At 40.4% G+C, this 23943-nt stretch overlaps 1 pseudogene; it reads right to left on the reverse strand.

Annotated features, from left to right (window-relative positions):
- Window positions 1-518: 518 nt before the first annotated feature.
- LOC18041188 lies at window positions 519-18368 on the reverse strand (annotated as a pseudogene).
- Between the last annotated feature and the right edge of the window lie 5575 nt (window positions 18369-23943).

Consider the following 23943-nt stretch of genomic DNA (forward strand, 5'->3'; position numbering starts at 1 on the left):
TGACCACACAAACTTGTGTACACGAATTTTTTTGGTTTTTTTTTTCCCCCAAGTGTTACGTTGTAAAATCGTAAATTAAATATAGACAAATATACAACAATGACAATGCCTGTCAAGTTCGCGTGCCCAATCATAGAAGTTACGAAACTATTGGGATATTTCATAGTTGAGTCCGCATCGTTGGTAGAAATCACGCAATTTAGAAGGGGACCGTGACTTTTTAAACTGCATTATAATTGAAGTCCTTAAAATTTAAATTCAATTTTGTTTTATCCAGGTAATTGAATAAGGGCTCATTTAAGATTACTGTTTTGACTCAAAAGTAATTTTAAAATATTAAAATTTAATTTTTGTTTGGTAATTTTAAGAAAATTATTATAACTTTAATTTTGAGAACAAATTTTATACTTAAATAATTTTAAATATATTATTACATAAAACAAAAATTATCCTTAATTAATTAAGAAATAAAATAAAAAAATTCAAGACCACTATTATTTTTATTCGTTTTTTTTTCTTTATGCACGATCTCTACCCCAATTCTTCTTCTTTTGTTTTTCTATTCCATCAATAATTCTCCAATACTGCAAATATCATTGCTGCAAGATCAACACTTAGTATGTGTTTCACGTCTTTATTTTTTAATTTATCAATATTCAATAAAATTTATTCTCAGGTGCAGACACCCGTATTTTTATTAATGCGGTCACAATTTTAAACTGTGTGATTTAAAAAAAAATTTTGAATGAATTATAAAACTGTGAGGTTTAAAAGATTTAAAAACTAATTTTTTTAAACTCCGCGGTTTTAAAGTGTATCTGCATGAAAATATCATAAGACTTGGTGGTAGACCCAATTCTCCATCTAATTTTAGGCTGTAAAATGTAGTGAAAGATAACATTTCCTTCATTAAGTTTACAGTCACACGATGTTCAATATCACGATAGGTTCCATTGCTAAAAATCTATAGGATCATAAATTGAACCTGTTGATGCTGAAATATGCTCGTCCTTTACCCGACCAGATCTTTTCACCAACGTTTATGTGGTCAATAGAGAAGATGTCACATTCTTTCTGTTTCAACGATTGCTTGAGTTCTTGGGGTTGGAATCACCATTTCTCCTGTTCCTAAGCCTGCGTTCACAAAAACGGATCAGAGACGCCGGTGGTTTTACCGGCATAAACCCTCCGATGCTTAAGTTAGCACAAGGTGTTTATGGGAAAACTATATAATTTAAATTGTGTGATTTCTTGTAATGCTCTCAAAAATTTGTATGGAATGTAATCTGGTTTCAATTTGGCAGAGTTTTCCATTTACTCTCAATTTTTCTGCCCTTTTTTTCATCGGTCTTCTGGCTTCTTATAGCCGTTACCCCACGTTTCTGCGTACTCTTCACGTCTCCTTTTTTCGGGTGATGGCAGACCCTCATGGGTCTCCAAACACTGGATCGTGGGTAAACGTGGGATGCCATGTCCTTCCTAACGGTTCGGGGCATAGCGAAACTGTCGCGATTTTGTGAGATCGTGCGCCCTTTTTTTGGGTGATGAGCATCTGGCTGGTATACATCTCTGGTCCGTATATTTCTCTGGTTGGTGCTCGTCTCTAGTTGGCACATGCCTGTATAAGATGTTTTACCAGGACTCTTCTCGTGCCATTTAGCTGAGGAGATTCACCTCAGGATGAGAGATGAGGGCATGGCCGAACTGGTATTTTTCATTACTCAACACCAGTCCCCCAGTTTCTGGTCTTGCGAGTGAAACGAGTTGAGATTAGAAACTGAGAATTGGATCTTACCGACTTCGGAAAACATCTCTCTGGTCCTCGTGTTATTGTGATGGACCTGAGGTTCCTTCTCTTGTTTAAGGAGATTTCGGTCTGAGTATGGGCCTTCGTGAGCGTGTCCACTATATAGCTAGGCTAACGTCTCATCAGACCTTTTCTAATGGCCAGTGACGTGTCGCTTCTTGCCCTTTCGTATTTGAAATTCGAAACGACGGCTTATCTATCCTCGATATGCGGCAATTGAGCTGACATCCGCGTAACTTAAACGCCTCCATTCCCCCATTTCGTTTTAAATCCCTAAATTGAAACTGCCATTGCGTTTCGCTATCTGCCATTCTGCCGTAAGCCAACTCCCTCTTTGGACTTTAATCGCACTTTCCGCGTCGGAAACCTCTATTTGCTGGGCCCTTTCTCCGTCACGGCAACGCTACCAGTGCCAATCTATTTCAGGTATCGCCTTTAACTTCTTCTCTGGTTGTTGTTGCTTGGGTTCTGTATTGTCCCTTTTTGTACCTATATACTTGGATTTGCTGTGCTTTCCCTTTTAAAATTCCGATATGTCAAACTGAAAGGGAAAAATAATTGTAGATGAGAGTGACGAAGAGATAGAGGATTCATACCCCAACCTGTTTGGACCCAATGATCTCCTATGCTATTCTCGCAGTGTAGGTCCCTCCTACCATAGGGATACCCCTAAATACCCTCGTCCCATGACCACTTTGCCTTCCCTTGATTTAAAACCTGTGGGAAACCGTGGTAGACCAGCGTCGGGCTCTGGTGAAAATCACAGTTCTGAGGGGGCTGGGGTCCCTGAGGAAGTGGGTGACGGTGAGGAGAGCAGTTTCGAGCAGAGCTGACCCTCTAAGAAGAGAAATCTTGATCATAGGATGGAGGCAGATGCTTACCCCATTGACTAAATTGCTTGTGCTACTACCCACACTGACCTACTCAAGCTTAGAAATCTTTACAATATCCTTGAGGACGTTCTTCTTGTAATCCCTGGGAAAGGTGACGTCCCCAGTCGGCCTCCAAAGGAGTATGTGACGATGCATCTGGAGAGTTTCAAGTTAGGGGCTCGGTTGCCCCTTCAACCTTATTTTTCCAAGATATTTGGTGGCATGCATCTGGCTCCAGGTCAGCTTCACCCGAATGGGTGGAGGGTTCTTTCAGCCTTGTATGTGCTATGGGAAAGGTGTGGACACGGGGAGACTTCCCTTGTGGAAGTAAAGCATTTGTATCAGCTGAGGAGCAACCCAAGGGAAGCAGGCTGGTACTACTTCATGTCAAGCTCTGCGAAGATGAAGCCTATCACCGGCTTTCCTTCCTCATGTAAAAACTGGAAGAACAAACTCTTCTTTGCTGGGGGATATTTGTGTCCAGCAATCCATTCGCTTGGTGGTGATATTCACCTTCCAACGCGTTTTGTCACCCCAGATCGTTTATTTTTCTGCATACTTCACTTCTCTGATCGTTACTTATTGGGTTCCTTAACCTTGTTCATTCTTTTAGAGTCGTGGGGCCTGATCAAGAAACTTGACGACAAACCGTTGCTCAAGGTGGAAACTACTCTGGTGAATGCGTCTACCTGTCAAGATCTCCTGTCGTCAACAAATCTTGTTGGGTCACGCTTAGTGGACATAGCTGCCGGGATGGATAACAAGATCCTCAACGCTATATCAAAGAAACGTGCTCGGGGTTCAGGTAGCTCTAGCAACCCCCTTCCCCTGAAGAAAACCAATGTTGGCTCTTCCAAGACTTCTGCTCCTGCTCCTGCTCTGCCTCCTTCTCCACCTCGAAAGAATGGCGAGGAGAAGGTTAGCGACAAGAGTCCTGAGGTCAGTGTTCAATATGGAGACCGATCCTCTCCTCTTCCGCCTCGGGACCAGGGTGACTATCTAACCCCGTACCAGAGGGACTATGGCAAGTCACTGGGACCCAAAATGGTCAAAGATATTGAAAGCATGAACCTTAGCGAGTTAGCTGGTTCCATTCAGAGGGTTTCCTTTAAGCTGGCTACTCTGGTTTCTTGCTACAAGAACAGGTCCACGCGCCATGAGAGGAGGCTTCAAGCTGACAACCAGGACTTGATCTGCACAAGCAGATCATGGACCTGGAGGAGAAAGTGGCCATTGCTGAGTCCAACTCCTCCAAGCTTGAGAGCGAGTTGGGTGACCTAAAGTCTGATCTCCAGGCTACTCAAAGTGAACGAGATACCTTGAAGACGACCCTCGAGGAGCAAATCAAGTCCTTGAATGAGCAGGTAGCCGAGCTGAAAGGTAAATCTGCTGAGGTGGACGATCGGCTGGATGCAGAGTATAATTCTGAGCTCGCCTTTTGCTACAAGTGCATCATGTTTATGCTTAAGGAAAAATATCCAGAGCTTAACATGAGCAAGCTGGAGGCGGGAGTGCAGAAATATATGACCGAGTCAGATAAGGGAGACAAGGACCAGGGGGACCAGGATCAGGTTGAGGTACCTTCAGGTGGGGTGCATGAGGAGGAAGTAGGGGATCATGATCTGGAAGCAGGTCAGGGGTCAACGCCTGCTCCTCCAAAAGTCATTGGTCATCCTCTTTCCGAGATTGCTGATCCTTCTCCTACTGAGGCTGCTGAACATCATAATCCTTAGGCTTGCTTTTAAAGTAAATTCTGAATTTGTTTACAAACACTTGAATGTTTATAAACTTTTGATGCTTTCCGATTGCTTTCTTGCCACGATTTTGCTTATGAGTTGTTTCTGCAAATTACCTTAAAAAATATGTTTGCTTGTCTTTGAGTGACCGAGGAAAAATAGGTGATTCCTTGCCTTAACGGTTTCGTAGAATTTTGCCTGTTGGTCCTTCAACGACCGAGCAGGAGTTAGCACATGTTTGCCTCAGTAGAATTTTGTAGGATTTGCCTGCTGGTCTCTTAGGCGACTGAGCAGGAAGAGGCACTTGCTCGCCTTAACAACTTAATAGTTTTTGCCTGCTGGTCCTTTAGCCGACCGAGCAAGAATAGGCACTTGCTTGCCTTAACAAATTTAATGGATTTTGCCTGTTGGTCCTTTAGCCGACCGAGCAAGAATAGGCACTTGTTTGCCTTAACTAATTTAATGGATTTTGCCTGCTGGTCCTTTAGCCGACCGAGCAGGAATAGGCACTTGTTTGCCTTAACAAATTTAATGGATTTTGCCTGCTGGTCCTTTAGTCAACCGAGCAGGAATAAACACTTGCTTGCCTTAACAAATTTAATGGATTTTGTCTATTGGTCCTTTAGCCGACCGAGCAGGAATAGGCACTTGCTTGCCTTAACTAATTTAATAGATTTTACCTGCTAGTTCTTTAGCCGACCGACCAGGAATAGACACTTGCTTGCCTTAACAAATTTAATGGATTTTGCCTGCTGATCCTTTAGCAGACCGAGCAGGAATAGACACTTGTTTGTCTTAATAAAATTTATCTAACAAGGGAATTTTATGTTGAATTCATCTTTATTGAACTTTGCATGGATTACACAAGGCAAAATACATGCATGTGCCACAATTCATCATCATGCATTTAACAGAAATAACTTATCGAAATAACAAACTTGGTAAAGCACTTTGCTTACTGGAAGTATTTCTTCAAGTGCTCAGCGTTCCACGACATATTCACATCTCGTCGATCTGGGTAAGTCAGCTTGTAAGCTCCTGGGCCAGTTGTTCGTACTACTCTATACGGGCCCTTCTATTTCGGGCCAAGAACGCCATGATTAGGATCTCTTGTATTTTGGTTCACTTTTCTAAGTACCCAATCTCCTGCTCGGAACTGCCTCATGCGTACATTCTTGTTGTAGTAGTGCATGATTCTTTGCTGGCATTTGGCCACTCTCTGCGAGGCCCCTTCTCTTTTCTCCTCCAGCAGGTCTAGACTCATGCAGATCTGCTCGTCATTTTGTTCCTTGTTGAAATACTCTGTCCGATGTGTCCCCACCCTGATTTCTGCTGGGATTACTGCCTCATGACCAAAAGCTAAGGCAAACGGGGTTTCTCCCGTGGCAATTTTGTGGGTTGTCCGGTAGGCCCATAACACTTCTGGTAGCTCATCGACCCAAGCTCCCTTCTTCTCTCCCAACCTGGTTTTCAGGAGTTTCTTTACTTTGTTGGCTGCTTCTACTTGCCCGTTTGCCTGGGGTGTGCCGAGGTATAAAACTTCAGATCTACACCCAAGTTTTGGCAAAATTCTCTGAAGTTGTGGTTGTCAAACTGCCTCTCATTGTCTGTTATGACGGCATAGGGAATCCCGTATCTGCAGATGATATTCTTCTAGATAAAATTTATTGTCTTTCTTTTCGTGATTTGGCTAAGGACTCCCACTTCTACCCATTTAGTAAAGTAATCTATAGCCACAATTGTATGTGTTGCGGCTCCTCGGCCTTTAGGTAATGGGCCAATCAGGTCAATTCCCCACTGGGTAAAAGGCCATGGGGATGACATAGCGGTTAGCCTTTCTAGGGGCTGAAGGGGAACCTCCGAGAAGCTTTGGCAGACTTTACAGTTTTTTGCCATCCCCTTCGCATCCTGGTGCATAGTCGGCCAAAAGTACCCTTGCTGAAGTGACTTGAAGGCCAAAGTCCTTGCCCCCGAGTGGTTGCCGCATATTCCTTCATGAATCTCCCTCAGCACATAATTTGCTTCCTCGTCATCCAAACATCTTAAAAGGGGCAAAGTGAATCCTCGGCGGTAGAGTACCCCAACGAGTAGCGTATACCTTGCTGCCTGACATTTCAACTTCCTTGCTTGCTTCCTGTCCTCTGGTAAAATGCCATCGCGGTTGTATGAGAGAATCAGGTCCATCTAGGATTTTTCGGTGCTCACCTACATTACTTCCACCTCCTCCCCTATGCTTGGCGAGGTCCTTACTTCCAATAGAACCGACTTGGGTAACTTTGGATCTGTAATTGCGGCCATTCTGGCCAACATATCTGCTCGGTAATTTTCATTCTGGGATATCTGCTTTCTTTCTACTTCTTGGAAAAGCCCAACCATCTGCTTTGTCTTCTTCAAATAAAGCCCCATCTTCTCTTCCCTCCCTTGGAATTGTTCACTAAGCTGATTACAGACTAACTGGGAGTCTGCTCGGATTTCTACCCTCTCTGCTCATAGTGCGTGTGCCAGCCCGATCCCAGTGATGAAGGCTTCGTATTCGACTTGGTTATTCGTGAGCTGGAATTTGAACTTTACTGCATAGGATACCTCGGCCCCTTCTGGGCTTCATATATACAACTCCTGCTCCGGACCCCTGTTCCCTACGTGACCCATCAACCATTACCAGCCACACCCCCTTTGGTTTCTCCTGTTCAACTGGTTGCTCCTCCTGAACTTCTTCCCCTGGTTCAATACGGTCAACTATAAAATCAGCCAGGGCTTGGGCTTTGATTGTTCCTCGTGGTCTGTAAGATAGGTTGAATTCGCCTAGCTTTGCAGACCATTTTACTAGCTGACCATATGCATCTAGTTTTTGAAGCATTTACCGAAGAGGTTAGACAGTCATCACTACTATCGGGTGGGCCTGAAAATATTGTCTGAGCTTGCGTGATGCCGTTATTAAAGCTAGCGCCCATTTCTCTATTAGTGGATATCTAGTTTCTGCGTCCACCAGGGCCTTGCTAGTGTAGTACACGGGGTGTTGTTTTCCTTCTTCTTCTCTGACTAATACCGAGCTGGTAGCCCATTTAGAGACAACCAAGTACAAATACAGCTTGTCACCTTCTCTTGGAGTCGATAGTAATGGGGCACGGGCAAAATATTCCCTCAGCTGCCCGAATGCCTCCTTACATTCTGATGTCCACTCCATTTTCCTCTATTTCTTTATGGTTTGGAAAAAAGGGTGACATTTATCCGTGGCCTGCGAGATGAACTGGTTCAATGCTGCCAACTTCCTTGTAAGGCTTTGCACTTTCTTAACTGTCTGGGGGGACTTCATTTCTGTTACTGCCCGTATTTTTTATAAGTTGGCCTCGATCTCTCGGTGGCTCACCAGGAACCTCAAAAATTTGCCCGAGCTAACTCCAAATGCATATTTCTCCGGATTCAACTTCATTTGGTACTTCCTCAGTAGTTCAAAGGTCTCTTCTAAGTGCTTCACATGATCCTTCGGTTCTTTAGACTTCGTGATCATATCGTCCACGTATACCTCCATAGTGTGACCGATCAATGGCTTGAAAATCTTATTCACCAATCTTTGATAGGTAGCCCTTACATTTTTCAGGCCAAAGGGCATCACCCTGTAGCAAAACAAACCCATGTTAGTTATAAAGGTGGAACTCTCCTCATCCTGCTCGTCCATGGGTATCCGGTTGTATCCCAAAAAGACATCCATGAAGCTGAGCAAACTATGACCCGCCGTTGAGTCAACCAATTGATCTATTTTAGGTAGGGGAAAGCCATCATTTGGGCATGCCATGTTAAGGTCTGTGAAATCCACATACATTCTCCATTTCCCGTTGGCCTTCTTTACCAACACTACATTAGAAATTCACTCCGGGTATTTAGCCTCCTTTATGAATCATGCTCTCAACAGCTTCTCCACCTTAGCATTTATGGCCTCGTACATTTCCTGGTTAAAGCACCTCCTTTTCTGCCTCACTGGTCTTGCCCCTTTTCTGATTGCCAGCTTATGGCAAGCTACCCCGGGATCAATTCCTGTCATGTCCTCATGCGACTAGGCAAATATATCTGCATGGGATTGTAGGCACTTTACCAGCTCGCCTTTTATCGCGCTCGCCCAATCCTAACCCGATTCTTACCACTCTACTCAGGTTATTCTTGCTCACCAAAATCTCTTCCAGTTTCTCAGCTGGCTCCTGGCGACCCTTTTTAGAATCTCCTCGGTTATTCAGAGTGGTAACTTGTAATGTTTCCTTGGCGGCTGTAGCGTAGCAACTCTTTGCCATTCTCTGGTCACCTTTTACTATGCCCACAACCCCGTTCACTCTGTATTTCAACGCCAGATAATGTGTGGATAAAACGCATTGGCTTACCCTCATGAAATGTCACCCCAATATCATCTGGTAAGGGCTTTTCTCTTCCACTACTACAAAGTCCAGCATCACTGTCTTTTCAAATGGTTTTGTTCCTACAGTAATCGGCAGCTCGACGATCCCCATGGGGGTCAACCGTCCTCCTCTAAATCCCTTCAAAGATGTGTTCGTCCGTTCCAATTTCAAATCCGCAATCCCCATATCGTCTAAGGCCGACTTAAATAATATGTCGACTAAGCTGCCCGTATCCACCAGTATTCGCCGGAATTCTTTACCCGCCACCATCGCCTTGATTACCAGTGCATCCTCATGAGGGTATAAGACACCTTCTTCATCTTCATCTGTCCACATAATGAGAACTTGCTTTACTTCTGCCCTCTTGGCTGTTGGCAAATTGAATATCACCTCTTTGTTGGTCAGAGCATATCTCTCATAATTCTTCTGTGCTCTATTCGAATCTCCAGCCAATGTCAGGCCTCCTGCTATCACCCGAATAGTTGGTTGTTCAAGCTCTAGACTCCTCTCAACTCCATCATCTAACGTGTATTGTGATTCAATGATAGGGGACACTCCATCAACATACTCATCCAAGTACCGGTTCCTCACCAAATCCTCAACCTGAGTCTTCAGGTCACGACACTGGCTGATAGTGTGACCATGAGTGTCGTGGAATTTACAGAATCTGCTTTTATCACATTTGTGGGCGGGTTTGGTTATAGGGGCAGGAGGGTACAAGAGGCCTCGTCCCTCGATCCTCTCATACAACTCCTCCAGAGAGACTTTCAATGGGGTGTACTGTTTATACGCCAAGCTCTGATCAATCAGTTGGACCGCTCGGCTATCGTGGATATCATCCCGGGCTGGTATTGCAGGTAGCTGGTTTGGTCGACCAGCCTTAGAGTTAACTGCATGCAGTGCTCTGGGAGCGTTGTGAAAAGGATGGGCAGCCATCTGCCAGAATTCTCGTTGCCGCTCCGGGAATGGGAGGCGTTGAGGCTGAGCTCGGTTGTGTTGGAACTGTTGTGGTGTTTAAGTTATGGGATAAGGGCGAGACTGAGCTGATATTCCTCTCATTACTGATGGTTCCCCAGCTCGCTTTCCCGACCCGCTCCCACTCAGGGTTCTCTTTTCCTTTCGCCTCAGCTCCTCTAGTTGTTCACTCTTTATCCTTGCCGTTTTTTCCTCTTCAATTTCTATGTCTCTCCTCGCCTACTCATACCCTGCTGAATAATTCTGAACGATGGGACTTCTCAAGTTGTACCACAATCGGCATATCCTCACACCCTCTTTTAATCCTCTCAATGCCTGTGCGTGATTGAAAGCTCCCAGATCAAGCACGGCCCGATGGTATCTTTTCACAAAATCCCGAAGGGATTCGTGTTCCTCCTGCTTCATCCCCATCAATTCTATCATATCGTCCTCTGGGGCTACCTCTCCTCGGAACTGCTCGGCCAACTCTTGGCACATCTGCTCATATCCCCCTATACTTCCTCGTGGCAGCTTACGGTACCATTCTCGGGCTCGTCCCTCTAGTGTCAATGGGAACACCCTGCACCTCTGAGCTAGTGTTAGCCCCTGCACACCCGTCATATCATTAAAACGCTCAATATGCACCATCGGGTCACTTCTCCCGGAGTATTTGAGGTCAGGAAAACAGAAATCTCTTGGGATTACGGTACCCATGATCTCGGTTGATAGCAGAGATTCTTCATCCAACATTATCCATCAGCTCGGAGGCTTTCTCTTGCCCTGGATTTCATCCATCACCTGCGCCAACCTGCGTACCTCACCTTCCAACTCTAAAGCACGGTCAGGATCACGTGCAACTGTTTGATCTCGCTCCTGCTCGGCATTATGCAACCGCTGTCTGAGCTCACCCTCATCAATATTCGCTCCTCAGCCATCAATTTCCGGAACTCGCCCAGAGCGAGACTGGTCTCTCCCTTCATCCACGCGCTCTCCTGGGATCCAACCTGCACTTCTATGGGGATGCACCCCATAGGGTTGGTCTACTAGCGGAGGGATCTCCTCGATTCTATGCCTCCGTAGGCTGGGTTTCACTACGACTTCGTCTCTCACGACGGTGGTCTCACAATCCCTTCTCTGTTCATCCCTCAGCTCATGTAATATAGCTGTGAGAGTCTTCATTTGCTTCTCCATCCGTTCTATTCGATCTTGCATCATCCTCTCTCTAGCTTCATTTGTGATCTCTCGGAGAGTAATCGTTTCACCAGTTTTATTGTCGCCCCCTAGGGCATCCTTTCTCGTCATATCCATAATTGATCGTTCGCTATTCCTCTGATGACTACTAACTTGGTGGTAGCTTTTTATCCAGCTCCCCACAGACGGCGCCAAAATGTTGATGCTGAAATCTGCTCGCTCTTTACCCGACCAAATCTTTTCATCAACGTTTATGTGGTTAATAGAGAAGATGTCACCTTCTTTCTATTTCAACGATTGTTTGAGTTCCTGGGGTTGGAATTACCATTTCTCCTCTTCCTAAGCTTGCGTTCACAAAAACGGATCAGAGACGCCGGTGGTTTTACCGGCGTAAACCCTCTGATGCTTAAGTTAGCACAAAGTGTTTATAGGAAAGCTATGTAATTTAAATTGTGTGATTTCTTGTAATGCTCTCAAAAATTTGTATGGAATGTAATATGGTTTCAATTTGGTAGAGTTTTCCCTTTACTCTCAATTTTTCTATCTTTTTTTTCATCAGTCTTCTGGCTTCTTATAGCCGTTGCCCCACGTTTCTGCGTACTCTTCACGTCCCCCTTTTTTGGGTGATGGCAGACCCTCATGGGTCTCCAACCACTAGATCGTGGGTAAACCTGGGATGCCATGTCCTTAATGGTTTAGGACATAGCGAAACTATCGCGATTTCATGAGATCGTGTGCCATTTCTTTTGTTGATGAGCATCTGGCTGGTATACATCTCTGGTCGGTATATTTCTCTGGTTGGTGCTCGTCTCTAGTTGGCACATGCTTGTATAAGATGTTTTACCAGGACTCTTCTCGTGCCATTCAGCTGAAGAGATTCGCCTCAGGATGAGAGATGAGGGCATGGTCGAGCTAGTATTTTTCATTACTCAATAGAACCTAAAAAAAAAAAAAGTTAGAGAGTATAATCAAGAGGAGGAAGAAATTAGATGAAACTAGTCATCAACTATATATCCTATGCTAATAGCTTAGTTTTTATTGCAAGCGACGTGTCACCAATTATTTCTTATTATAGATTTGTTGTTAGTAGACTTTATTTTCTATTATTAATACAAATTATACAATGATTCTACTCTACTTACCAATAAAAGACACGTTAGATGTCATTTAACATTACTAGAGGTAGAAACTACGTAGAGACATAGCGTTACTTATAATAGGCTATAGAAAATGACCAGTGTTACCTCTAAAACGTCACCAATGTTGAATATAAAGGCATCAGGAAGGGGTTTAACAGCAACCCATTTTCCATCTTTCTTAATTTGGAGACCATCCATCTCATTGATTTGGAGGAGGATGGTGAGTACGGAGCCATCAGAATGAGGCTTAAAGCCAGGAACTTGCTCTGGTTGCGGACAATGAGGATAATAATTCATCCTTAATGATTGCATCCCGTTTTCAGACAACTCTATCATGTCATTGGGATCCATTCTTAGAGCTTTAGCCATTAGGTCAAGGATTTTCAAGGTAAGATTTTTAAGCCTCGTTAAGTAAACTTCCAAGTCATCTCTGCATGCAAATAACGATATATAGTCCATTAATTATCATATGATAGAGTATACTATGCAGCAAAACTCTACGATTTAAATATAGAACCTGAATGGGAGAGGCAACTTGGGGAACAAGTGGGGTTTCCTCAGATGGGTTGGGAGAGTGAACATAGTAAAGCCGTATCCCCAATCAAGCTTCTGCTCTTCAGACGTAATAAAAAACTGCCCAAATCCCTCAATATCTTCTAGCTGCTGCCAAAATATTGGGAACATGTGCATAGAGCAACTAACATGTGCATGTGCAGTAACTAACGTGTGCATAGAGTAACTAATGTGTGCATGTGCAGTAACTGTTGTAATATTCTCTTTGTATAGCATTTGTATTCCATTAAGAATAGAATTAGCAACTTTTGTATTCCATTAGGAATAGAAGGAGCATATTTAGGAGACTATTTAGAGATTTCGTAGCTATCTTTGATTTTATGGTATAGGTGTATATATGAATAACCGTGTGATATACAATAAACATACAGATTTCTTCCCCTCTCACAAATGTTTTCATAGTATCAGAGCCTTGAGCCGAACCTTCTAATAAATCAAAATTTTTCCATAGCCGGCGCTGAAGCTAAGCACCATGGCTGAAAGGGAAAAGGAAAACTGAAATATGATAGATTCATCTTCACTTTATTATCTTCATCCCTCTGATCATACGGGCATGATTATATCCCCGGTGAAATTAAATGGTGAGAATTATAAAGAGTGGTCACGCTCGATGCGTAATGCATTTCGGGCAAGAAGAAAACAATCGTTTTTGAATGGCAAGATTGAGAAACCTGCCGAAGATGCTCCTGAAATTGAAGATTGGTGGAGTGTGAATTCAATGCTTGTAGGATAGATATTTACATCTTTTGAACTGCATATTCGTTCAACAATCACCTACTATGATACTGTTAAGGAACTCTGGGATGAATTAAAATTGAGATTCTCAATTGGGAATGGACCACGGGTGCTGCAGTTGCGATCCGATCTGGCCAAATGTAGACAAGATGGGCAGACAGTAGCAACCTATTTTGGACGTCTCAAGATTCTGTGGGATAAACTTAGCAACTATGTTCAACCTCCTGTCTGCTCTTGCGGCAACTGCACTTGTAATCTGTCGACGCAGTGGGAAAAACAAAGGGAATAAGAACGTGTTCACCAATTCTTGATAGGACTTGATGATACGATTTATGGGACGGTTCGTTCTAATATTATTGCTCAAGATCCTCTTCCCTCACAAAGTCGTGCTTATGCCTTGGTGGTACAAGAGGAAAGACATCAAACCATTACAAGGACATGTGATGTGCGTGTCGAAGCCGTGAGCTTTGCTGTCCAAGCACCTAAGGCACAACAAGGAGCTGCTGCGTCTTTTTCGAATAATGCAAATGGAGAAAAATCAGTGTGTAAACATTGTGGCCAAACCGGTCATGAGATATCATCTTGCTTCAAGATTATTGGATATCTGGAGTGGTGGATTGCTAATCGTGGAAAGGGTAACATAAGCGGACGAGGGCAGACAAATAATTCTGCTGGGCGTAGTAAATCGCATGCTGCTGTGGCTAACGCTGCTCTTATGCATGCTGGTGGAGGAGGAAACCAGGCTAGTCCGACTCTGTCAGCACAAGATCGGGCTGCCCTTGCATCTACTCTCACGGATGATCAATGGGCAACTATGGTGAATATGCTTAATTCACAAAATAAGGATGTTTCAAAAGAAAAGCTTTCTAGTAAGTGGATTCTTAATACAGGGGCTTCGAGACATATGACAGGAAGCAGAGAATTAATGACTGATCTGTAAAATATTGGGCCTTCGCCCATAGGTCTTCCAAACGGCACATGCTCTCATGCTCAGTGCGAGGGCACTGTTGAGTTTGGAAACAATTTGAGATTGAATCATGTTCTATATGTACCTGATCTTAATTGCAATTTAATTTCTTTGGCTTGCTTGATTAATGATTTGCAGTGCCTTGTCACTTTAACTGACAAGCTGTGTGTGATATAGGACCGCACTATGAGGACTTTGATTGGTGTGGGTGAGCAAGAAGACGGGGTCTATATTTTTCAGAGTCCGGCATCAGCAAAAGTGTGTCGTGTCTCTGTAGAAGGAAATTATTATCTATGGCATCGGCGGTTAGGTCATGCTTCTAATAAGATTATTTCTTTACTTCCTGGTGTTAGCAAAATGGAATGTCAGAAATTTCGTGATGAACCATGTGATATTTGTTTTAAAGCAAAACAAACTCGAAATGTTTTTCTTATTAGTATGAATAAAGCCAATGATATGTTTGCACTAGTGCATTGTGATGTGTGGGGTGCTTATCGTATTCCATCTTCTTGTGGTACTCATTATTTTATTTCCATTGTTGATGATTATTCACGAGGAGTTTGGGTTTATTTGATGGCACATAAATCTGAGGTGGCTTAATTTTTCAAAAATTTTGTGCTATGGCCAAGACTCAATTCAATAGGCAAGTTAAAATGGTACGAAGTGATAACGGTACAGAATTTAAAGTTTTGAATTCTTTTTTTGCTGAAAATGGCATTAAATTTCAAGCTTCTTGTGTGGATACGCCTCAACAAAATGGGTGTGTCGAACGGAAACACCGTCATCTTCTCAATGTTGGGCGTGCCTTAAGGTTTCAAGCCAACTTGCCTTTAATTTTTAGGGAGAATGTATTTTAAGTGCTGCTTATATAATTAATGGCACTCCCACTCCTTTACTTGATGGAAAAACTCCTTATGAATTATTGCATGGTAAGCCTCCTCCGTATGCTCATTTTCATAGTTTTGGGTGTTTGTGCTATGCTCGTTATGTTCCTTGTGACAAGAATAAATTCAATTCTAGAAGTAGGCAGTGTGTATTTGTCGGCTATCCCCATGGAAAGAAATGTTGGAGAGTCTTTGATTTAGAAACCAATGAATTTTTTGTGTCCCGTGATGTGGTGTTTTTTTAGGATACATTTCTGTATCATGATATCTCATTGGATTGCTCTCCTGCTCATGATCCTTACGTCACACATGATTCTTTACGGGTGCAACATGTTGAGTCTCATATTCCTTCATTTGGTAGTAACAGAGACGTTTCCTCCAATGACGCTCAGGAGGAACCGAAGTCTAATGATAGGGGGAGCCCATCCTCCCCTCATGCAGTGTCCGATTTGTCCTCTGATTTAGCTGCCCTCCATGACAGGGGGAGCTCTTATTCTGATGTTTCACTCTCTTTGCCATCATCTGCTAATGAGAATATTGGTATCTCTGTTCGTCGGAGTACACAGCCAAAAATTCCCAACACTCATTTGCGTGATTTTGTGTGTCATACAACTCGAGTTATAGACCTCGCCTCCTTATCCCCTGCACCACCACTGTCCTCAGGTATGTCTTATCCCATAGCTAATTTTGTGACTTGTGCTAATTTTTCTGCAAATCATTCTCGTTTCCTAGCGGCTATTACTACTCTTACTGAGCCCACTAGGTATTCTGAGGCTGTAAAAGACCCTCGTTGGCGTGAAGCCATGGCCAAGGAGATTGACGCTCTCGAACAAAATGAGACTTGGACACTAGCTGATCTTCCTCCGGGCAAAAAGGCTATTGGTTGCAAATGGGTCTACCGCATCAAGTACCATTCTGATGGCAGTATTGAGAGGTGCAAAGCTTAACTAGTTATCCTTGGTAATAACCAGATTGAAGGGGTGGATTATAATGAGACTTTTGCACCAGTTGCTAAAATGGTTTTTATTCGAACTCTCTTAGCTGTTGTCATTGCTCGAGATTAGGAGTTACATTAGATGGATGTACATAACGCTTTTCTTCATGGTGACCTTGCTGAGGAAGTGTACATGCAACTTCCTCCAGGTTTTTCGACTACTTCTTCTAGTAAAGTATGTCGTCTTCGTAAATCTTTATATGGTCTTCGTCAAGCCCCTCGTAATTGGTTTGCTAAGCTTGCTGGTGCCTTGAAATCTTTTGGATTTGACCAATCATATGCCGATTACTCTCTTTTTACATTTGCGAGTCATGATATTTCTATTCGTGTGCTTGTTTATGTTGATGACTTGATTATTGCGGGGAATAATACTACTGCTATCTCTGCTTTTAAAGCCTATTTAAGCCGTTGTTTTCACATGAAGGATTTGGGTGTTCTTAAGTATTTTCTGGGCATCGAGATCTCTCGAGGACCTACTGGCATGTTCTTATCTCAACGCAAACACACGTTGGATATTTTGGCTGAAACCGGTCTTCTTGGTGCAAAACCAACTCGATATCCTATTGACCAAAATCATCGTCTTGCTCTTGATGATGGTCCTATGTATTCTGATCCTGTACGGTATCGCAGGCTCATTGGTCGCTTAATTTATTTGACTATTACTCGTCCCGAGCTTTGTTATTCAGTTCATGTTCTGGCTCAATTTATGTAATGTCCTCGTGAGATTCATTGGGAGGCCGCTACTCGTGTCTTGCGCTATCTAAAAGGTCACCCAAGTCAAGGTATTTTCTTACGACGGAATAGTGCCCTTCAACTTATTGCCTATTGTGACTCGGATTGGGGCGCTTGTCCTCTTACCCGTCCTTCTCTTACTGGTTATTTCATTTTTTTGGGTGGTTCTCCCATTTCCTGGAAGACAATAAAACAACATATTGTCTCTCGTTCTTCGGCTGAAGCAGAGTATCGGTCTATGGCTTTCACTTGTTGTGAATTAAGTTGGTTGAAGGCTTTGTTAAAGTCTCTTGGTGTTTCGCATTCTCTACCAATGCGTCTTTACTATGATAGTCAGGCAGCGCTTTATATTGCTGCCAATCCTGTTTTTCATGAGCGCACTAAGCACATTGAAATTGATTGCCACTATATGCCGCACCAAATCCATGCTGGTAATATTGCTGCTTCTCATGTTCGTACTTCAGAGCAACTTGCAGACATTTTCACAAAGGCGCTTGGTCGACACTAGTTTGAGAATATCCTTCGCAAGTTGGGCATTCGTGATCTTCATGCTCCAACTTGAGGGGGAGTATTGGGAACGTGTGCATAGAGCAACTAACATGTGCATGTGCAGTAACTAATGTGTGCATGGAGCAACTAACGTGTGCATGTGCAGTAACTGTTGTAATATTCTCTTTTTATAGCATTTGTATTCCATTAGGAATAGAATGAGCAGCTTTTGTATTCCATTAGGAATAAAAGGAGACTATTTAGAGATTTCGTAGCTATCTTTGATTTTGGGGTATAGGTGTATATATGAATAACCGTGTGATATACAATAAACATACAGATTTCTTCCACTCTCAGAAACATTTTCACAAAATTTCTTTTTCTCATCAATTGGAAGATTAAAGAAGTCTTGAATCTTGCTTTCACTTTCTCCACCAATGAACTGCTCACTCCATGATTCATCAACTGCATATATGCAGATTAAAACAAGATGTTCTTTCCATACATGGTTCTTATAGGAAACTTAAAGCTCAGGAAATAAAATGATTTTTATGGAAAATGCTAAAAACACCGAGAGCCGAAAGAACGCTAACAAAAGTAATGATTTGCAATCAAGTAAGTATTTTTATTATCTGAATATCACTGCTCAATTATTATGTACCTGAAAGAAACCCCAGTCTTTACATGCATGGTCAAGCTTCTCAAGCTCTGAGTCATCCCCAGAGAGCAGCCTGTGCATGTCAATGACCGGAAGTTGTTGTGTTGAAGAATCGTCGTTGCGAATCAGGGGATGGTCTATCTCAGGGTGAACATAACGTGGAGGAACTGTGATCAGTGGCTGATTATTTGCCAGCTCCAGAATCGAAGGCTCCGCCAGAGAACTCCCAATAACTGTTGCTTTGGTCTCCATATTATATAGATTTAGATTAACTGATTTCTAGCTATTACGTTTTTGTTTCTTTTCTCTGCTGTAGACTCAGCTGGTCTGTGTTTTAACGAGAAATTCATGTATAAATATAAAATAGTCCTCAGGATGTACTGTACTGTAATTGGGTGCAATAAAATATCAATTTTAATATGAAAATTCGAGAGAATTTTGACTTTTATAAGGACATTGATTAGTGCAACATTAAGACGATAAAGATAATCTTAGAATGAATTATTTGCACTCTACATTTAATTTTGAATATCATTTGATTTTTACACTCATTTAATAAATTTTATAATTAATTTTTATTTTGTACACTCTTTTATGTACCAAAACAGTCTTTTATTTATATCTTATTATATCTCACCCAATTTAATTCTTTATCAAAGAACTTCATTCTATATAATTCTATTATTGTTAAAGTGATATCTAAGCCTCTCTTTAACAAAATATCACTATGATACCTTTAAATGAAACAGTATTTTTTTTAAAAAGAGAATTTTCTCTTATCTTTACTAGAGAGTTATGTACTAGAATCCAATTCACGCTCTTAATTGATAATCTTCAAGCAATAGAATATGCAACTGATTTGTTTTTATTTTTCATTTTTTCAATTGGGAACTTACAGTTTTATTTTTTATTTTTAAAACAAAACAATGTTACTCGTAAATTTTTTTTTATCCCGTTTCTATAGTTGGTAGCTTGTTGGGTATTTATGAAACCTTTAATATTTTATGAGGTGTAACAGTAATAGGATTAATATTTTCACTTCTTTTCTTCACCCTGCAAACAGCAAAGTATGCAATGAATGTTTAAAGTTAACAACCTCTAAAGTCTGGTCTAAACTTTGCTCTAATTAAATATCATAATAAATTATAAAGAGAGGTTAGATTAGAAGATCTCCAACAGCTAGATTCAAAGAGATTCTTCATTACATTATTTTATAATCATTTTTTCGAAAATGTCATTCCTGTTGTAACAGAGGTAGAGAAACAAATTGAGAGGGCCTTTCAATTCCATTTTCAGGGCGAAAAATGCAATGTTATATGTTTCGTTTCTTTTGTTAATCTAATCCACTTTCTATCAAGCATTTATTATTATTATTATTTTTTTGGCTTTTGTTGAGTGTTTTTGTTCTACGATGGCAATTTGGGAGATGAGAATTGAGAAACATTTTCAATATTTGAAAGAAACCCACGGCTGCACTGATAATAAACCCACAGAGATTATCAAAGAGTCCCTTTTCGTTTTTAAAGTAGATTTTTAAAGTTTTATACGGTGGAGTGTATGAGAAGAGGATAAAAATTGTAATAAGAGTAAAGTGAGGATTAGACGGGATAAATTGAGTGATAAAAAAATTATTTTAAAATTTTTAGTGGGGTGAATTGAGAAGTGGAGGATGATGTGGAGAAATGAGAGTGAAATATCCACTATAACTATGTTTCATGAGTAATGAAATGTTATATTCATTTAGTTAGGATATTTAATTGGTGTACTAATTAATGTGTCACCAATATAAATTTATCATTTAGATATGAAATGATAAGACTGAGTAGTTAAGTTCACTTAAACCAATCAAATAATACAACACGATCACTTACACATCTGTTGGTATACATATTAAATATCTCAACGAAATAAAATTATTATTATAGCAAATAGATCTTAAATATTAGAAGAAGCTTATAATGAAACTGACTCTGAGCCCACTGTCACCTAACCTGTGCATCCCAGCTACTCTTACGCCTGTAAATATTACAATACTTGGGTTGGGCTGTGCAATAATGAAATTGATTTTGATCAGTCACCATAAATAGCTGATTGTAAATATTGTGTAATTAGTTTGAAGTGTGTCACAACAGAATTAATGTAGGTTGATCTCAATAAAAATTTAATTGTAAATATATGAGTGGTGCTCTAATTATGATGTATATATCAAATTATATAAGTAGAGGTCTGATTGTAATACTTTCGACGTGATATTTAATTTGACTTGGTTCAACTATAGCCCTTTCGCTTTCAATCGAAAACAAAATATAATAAACCGTAAAAACTGTCGTCGATTACAATTACAAATTTACCCCCATAACTGACAGTCATTGATTGCTTCTTTCCCAAGAAACCTTTGGATATATATTTTATAACAATCGGCTATCACTTTCTTCTTCCATGTACAATATCTCAGTAGGCTGCACTGATGTTACGGTTGGGTGCTATTTTGCACAGGATTAAGAAAACCCAATTTAGTCATGCAAACATATTGGGAGCTTCCCGGCTGTCAACAACAACAACACGAAACCAAACAACAAGTGCTTTTTGGGGTTCAACGGAAAAGATCTCCCCAGTCAGACTGTCGGAAGCCCGGCAGTCTGGGTGTTTGAGGAGCTCGATGACATGGCTAAAATGGGAGAAGACGTAGGCAAAGATGACATTGAGTTCAATATGGATCTGTTGCTAAACAAAGCATGTTACTTGGATGCTCTCGAGGTATTTATTAAATCATCAGATTTCATTTATTTATTTTTTTCCATTTGGGTTATCAATTGCATCAGTCTTTACTTCTCTGTGTTTTATTGATTTTGCATTATGGAATTGGAATCAAATGTTATTTTATATATTTTCACCTTTTATAAACATAACGGAAATATCAGCTGATATTAAATTGGGTGCTTGGTTTCCTACATCATTAGTGTATTTTTCAAAGGATCCTTCAAACACGACATCATTTCTCAGCACGCACAGATGTGTGATTTTAGTTGTAATATTTTATTGCTTTTGTTTTCTAAGAGTTGCTCGTTATCTTGGGTACCTATATTAATCAAGAAAATTGACTGGCTGGTAAAATAGTTTTGATGTTCTGCCAAATTTAGCTTTCTTGGAAGCATAAGAAATTTGAGCTATTATTGATAATTGAATTTTTTTTTTTTTAATTATCTTGTTGCAAAACTTGTTTGGTATTGTTTGTCAGTTTAGCATGCTTTTGTCGTCTCATTTTATTTTTTGCAATCCTTTTATTATAATCTCTCTTCTCTCCAGATACCTATGTGGAACAAAAGATACTTTGAACTTACAACTGGTGATATTGCTGTTCGACTGGTTTTGATTTTCCATTATAAGGAATAGAAGAAGCAGAAATTTTTTTCAGTAACATTTCAGAAAACTTAAGGGCTCTCGAGGTTTATATTGCTTTGCTTTATTGCTATGCCAAACTAGATTCTGTGTACAAATCAGAGTCTGTGAAGAAAGCGGAAGCCATCATGCAGACATTAAGGGATTTGGGGTTAGACAGGGAAACAATGGCTTACAATTGTATGCTTAATCTTTACTATCAGCTGGAAAACTTGAGAAAATTGAAAGTATGGTGCTGGAAATGGAAGAAAAGGGTATTGGTTACAACGATTATACATTCTACATCCGTCTGAGTGCATATGCCGCTGTTTCTGATTGCAAGGGAATTAAGAAGATGGTGACAATGATGGAATTGGATCCCAATTTTGTTGTAGACTCGTCAGTTTATGCTATTGCAGCAAGTGGGTATGCAAGAGCTGGGCTTCTGGACAAGACTTATGCAATGCTAAAGAAATGTGAGGGACTGGCAACGGGTGGACAAGACAGATACCCACCGTATGATTTTCTTATCTCAAAGTATGCGGAATTTGGGAATTAATAAAGACGATGTTTTAAGAGTTTGGGAATTCTGCAAAAAGAACTCGAGCGGTTCGAAGGTGGCAGGCTCCGTCATTCCTTCTGTGCTGAAATTTGACGACCTGGAAATTTCTGGGAAGATTTTGGAGGAAGTGAATTGGCCCAAGGGGAATCCACATTATTGTATCCATGTTATAAATCCCTTGATTGCTGTATATTGCAGAAAAGGTCTTTTAGGGAAGGCTGAAGCTATTATCAACAATGCACAATCAAGGGGGCTGAACCCTGATGTGAGGACATGGTATCTTATGGCAACGGGGTATCTTCAGAATGATCAAACAGAAAAGGCAATGGAAGCGATGAAGAAATCAATTTGTGAAACTGGAATCGGGTGGATTCCTCTAAGGAATGTTTGGCCGTGTTTCTGAAATGGTTTGAAGCTGGAAAAGATACTGAGGAGGCAGAGCATTTGGCAAACTTAGAAGGGGACTTTTTTGTTAGTTTGGATCTTTCTTACGATTTGTTGAATTATTTTCAACATGGCTACGTAGAAAAATACCCCTGGAGTTCCTGGTTTCGTCTTAGTAGATACTCCAATCTTTTAAATAGAATTTGGAATTGGGAATCTTCCCTTCAAGTGTGATTGATTTTGTTGCCTCTACATACATTTAAAAAATCTTAAATATTGTGGTTTTGTGCTTCCTATAAGAGTACAAGAGGCAGAACTTAATAACAGTAATGATTTGGCCAGTTCTATTAACTCCTAATTGTAAACACATACATTTATAATTCTTTCTAGAAGCAAAATTCTATCGCGATTAATGTAGTATTTAATTTGACCTTTGTCTTTTAATCTGGAGTTAATCAACGAACCTCATCGTAAACATTTTGCATTGTGATTGAAGACTTTTCAAAAAATAATATAAAGAAGATAAACTTACTCTTAAAATTCATCAGCATATTGGTTCCGTTTATATAAGTATTTGAAAATCGAAAAAAGAAATGATACAATTCACATAATTTGTGAAAAATAATTTATTTACAAAACATTGAGTTAATCAATCTTTATGTTGATCAACAATCAACCTTTCAAAATCAGTAATTGAGATGGAGACAATCATTTGATTGATTGAGTTATTTCCATCAATATCATTTGATTCTTATCATTCTTGTCCCTTGAATTCAAGTCATGTAATTTCTATTTAAAGTGGGAGTAGTTTTCCCTCTAAAATAAAAAAATCATAAAAATTTATTTTTGACATGTATTTTTATCTTTTTTAAGTGAAATTAGATGTCATCATATGTAAAATTTCACTTAACATTATATTTATTTTAGTCACTTGTATTATGGTAGCAATTTAATAATAAGATTTACTAGACACTTATAATTGATTTTAATACTCGCAGCAATCTTAAAAATAAAATTTACCAAACATTTAACTGATTTCATTCACAATTGATTTTTTGCTCTACAAATCTAATAGCAATTATTTTCCTCACAACTCGATTGAAAAGAGTTCTTTTAAGTGATCTACCACATTTATTCTCTTAAACAATGCCGGAGACTGGAGTTATAAGGTTTGGTGTTGGACCAAATTCTCCATCTAATTTTGGGTTGCAAAATGTTGCAAAAGACAATCTTTCCTTCATCGAGTTTATCGTTGCACAATGTTCGATATTACAATATATTTCATTGGTTAAAATCTGCAAGACCACAAAGAAAAGAAAAATGTTAAACAAACTGAAGGTTGATAGAAAGATCACAGATATAATTAACAAAGCATCTTACATGGTTTTATAGTTAATTATGTCATCGTTAAATACCAGTTCTCTAAAGGAAATTAAGAAAACACTAAGATAAAGTAGAAAATACAGGCAATAGAAAGTGATGAGTGCTACCTCCAAGACGTCA

Source organism: Citrus clementina, unplaced genomic scaffold, assembly GCF_000493195.1.
Source record: "Citrus clementina cultivar Clemenules unplaced genomic scaffold, Citrus_clementina_v1.0 scaffold_5, whole genome shotgun sequence".
Classification (NCBI taxonomy): domain Eukaryota; kingdom Viridiplantae; phylum Streptophyta; class Magnoliopsida; order Sapindales; family Rutaceae; genus Citrus; species Citrus x clementina.